The 3,088-nt window shown below is 53.5% G+C and overlaps 1 long non-coding RNA gene across 1 annotated transcript; it reads right to left on the minus strand.

The window, feature by feature from the left end:
• Positions 1-441: 441 nt before the first annotated feature.
• LOC125936472 (uncharacterized) lies at positions 442-2,598 on the minus strand. The gene is made up of 2 exons (XR_007462027.1): positions 2,270-2,598; positions 442-642 (listed from the first exon to the last, which is right to left on the minus strand). It is a non-coding gene; the product is annotated as an uncharacterized LOC125936472 (long non-coding RNA).
• Positions 2,599-3,088: the final 490 nt, after the last annotated feature.

The raw sequence follows: 3,088 nt of genomic DNA on the forward strand, positions 1-3,088 counted from the left end.
CCTATGTGTCTATTAGCAGGGGATTGGTTGCACGGGTTCGCTCACACAAGGACTATGGATCCAGGTACTGTTAGTGAAAAGAACAAACTAGAACAAAGTGTATCGTACGTTAGCTTCCCGTACAAAGGGGGAGATGCATATACCCGGCCGTGTATGCACAGAATATCAATGGAAGGAGACCCAGAAAGTAGTAAGAGCATTGCCTCTAGGGAGAGATAGCTAGAAAATGGGGGGGGGGGGGGGGGGAGATGGGGCAGGAGAGAAGCTTTTCACTGTTGTGTTTGGAAAAAATGCTTACGGGGTGCATATGTTGTTTTATTATAAGTGAACTGAATTTTAAAACGCTTAAATGCCCCTTAATTCCACTTTTGTTCTCTGTCTGATGATAAATTTACCCTGCAGACCAGACGCAACTCGGACATCACGTGGGTGGCCGCGAGATCCAAATCAGGAGCTGAGTTTTATTACACTTGGCAATTCCATCTCATCAGTTAGGCAACGTCATTTGCTGTCATTTGCTGTGCCGAGTGTTGTGTCCAAGTCTGGCTTCGGGACCTCCAGGTAATCTGGTGCTGGGCTCAACTGTGAAAGGGTTCTGACTCCAGGGAAGGCATCAGAGATGAAATCCTTGCTAATGGTTGGCTATAAAAAAGGGGGGGGGGGGGGGCTTCACTGAGTGAAGAAAAGAGTAAATAAAGTAAGATCAGAGACCCCTCTTTCCCAGGAGTGATCCCCTCCCCCAAATTTTTGCTACGGAAAAGGCAGTTTCTGGGTTGGAAAAGAGGAGAGAGAGAGAGCGCGCGCGGGTAAAGGTTTCCTATGGAGACGGAGCCTGGCCCTGCCAGGTGCAATTAACGCATATTCGCAAGTGATGAAGACTAGATTATTGCCCCCAATCGATTCCAGCTCTAAATACAGAATATATAAGAGAAATGACATCCCTTACCCTTGAAAAAATAATTACTCATCTGAAGGAGATAATTGGAGGAGCGTGCAAGACAGAATGCGCAAATATATTCATAACAATATTGTTTTAAAGTGGAAACAACCTAAATGTCCATGGGGGGGGGACTGTTTACACAAATCTGGGCAAATCCAGCCTGCAGAGGGTAGGCGGCCATTTCATAGGAGAATGTAACGTTGATATTTACAGATATGGAAAAATGCCAGTGACAGTAGGTTTAATCCAGTTGTAAAATCTGTAGCCCATGATCCCTCTCATATAAAAGCAGGGCTCTGTGTGGGACACATGCTACATGATGTAACCTATACAGTCTGACAGAGAGACTTACACACACAGGTTTGGAATAAGGATAGGAGGATTAATACTTTCTTTTTACCTTGTTAGGCCGGTCTAAGTTTTCTAGAAAGTGTTTTTTTTTTTTTTTTTTCTAAGTGCAAGAGGAAGGAGGAAAAAGAAACATGCCAGGCTGTTAGAACGGCTTGCCTAGAGGAGGGGGGCCCCCTGGTAGGAGGAGGGCAAAACAGGAAACTGCGGACTTTTTCTGCACAAGGGTCTGTCTGTATTCCCTTCATTCATTCATTCACTCACTCATTCATTCCAGCCATAGTCACTAAGTCCTATTATGTGCTGCAAAGACCCAGATTAAGCCGTGTGTATAAATCCCAGGGGCTGCAAAGGTCCAGATTCTCACGTATGCAGAATAATTCCCAATGAACACGATTGCTGCGAGGTCTGATGGAAGCCGGATAACGTCAGGTCGAGCCCGTAACATTGCCGGCCTCGTGGGTCGAAAGTGGTCGGCTTCCCCGCACAGTCACGTGGCTTGACGTAAGCCACTGAGCGAGCATGCTTTCGAAACTGCAACTATCCCACTCCTTCCCTCTCCCCGACCCTCCTCCAAAGTACGGTGGGTCTGCTGTGCCAGCCAAGGCGGCTCACGGGGACACGCACAAGTGTGGGAGAGAGGCCAAGCGCTGGGCTGTGGGACTTGTTGGATGATTAGTCTCGTAATTAAGAGAGCATTTGGGGCGGGAGGGGGGGGGTGGGGGATGGAAAACCACCCCGCCCCCACCCCCGCGAGCCTCACCCGCGCCCCCCTCCCAGCACGCCTGCCCCCGCCCCCGCCCCCGCCCCCGCCCCCGCCCTGGGAGCTGCGCGGCCGCCACTCCCACCCCGGCGCGCGGGCACCTGCTCCGCGTGGACGCGCGCGGGCGCGGGGCGGGGGTTCCCCCCCCGCCACCCCCGCCCCGAGTGGCCGCGCGGTCCATCTGCCCGGCGAGGGCCCGGGTCCCGCCAGCCCCTGACCTGCAATCTGTCACTCTCGGCTGAAAGGCGGCCGCGGAAAAGCGCGCCTCCCGCTCGGCCTATTGAGAGCGTGAATGCAAAGTGGTCCAAGTTGACCCGCCGCCAGTCTCCGCGGCTCCAAGTCGGCGAGGCACCCTACAGTTTACACAGCCCGGCTCAATGCAGCCTCCAGGCGCCCATTCAGGCGGGCCTGCATGCAAAAGAGCCGGCCATTAGATCATCGTAATTATCCCATTGACATCGCCCGGGGCCCCCGTGGGGGCCGGGAGCCCATCAAACGCGTCTCTAATGAGGCGCTGCGGGCCTTTGTGCGCGCCGCGCCCCCTCGCCCGCCGCCGGCCCGGCCGCAGACAGGCGGCCCCTTTCAGGCGCATTCAGCGCCCTGACCCCCGACCCCCAGGGTTATGACATCAGCAGCCCTGATCTGTGATCATTTTTATTGGCACACACTCAACGCTTGTTTCCTGTGTTTAACTCCGGCCCCCCCAGCGCACCCCTCCGCTTGGGGCTGGACTCACTGGGATCTAATGGGCATATGCCCCGCGCCACAAAGTGCGCCGGCAGCGTTCTCACAAGGGCCTGGCCATTATGCCCGCGACGACAACCGGGGACTCATTATCTAGGTGCAGGGACCCGCTAATCGCCGCCACGCCGAACAATCCCAAACAGATGTGCGCACTTTATGAGTTTTAATTAAAATGGGCTACTCATTTTTATCAATGCACTTTTTCCCCCCAAAATTAAAAAGATGTTACTTCCTCGTAGTGTTTTGCAAATTACGCCTTCATAAGGGTGATTAAGAGACGCTTATTTGGAACT

Source organism: Panthera uncia (assembly GCF_023721935.1).
Source record: "Panthera uncia isolate 11264 chromosome A3 unlocalized genomic scaffold, Puncia_PCG_1.0 HiC_scaffold_11, whole genome shotgun sequence".
Classification (NCBI taxonomy): Eukaryota; Metazoa; Chordata; class Mammalia; order Carnivora; family Felidae; genus Panthera; species Panthera uncia.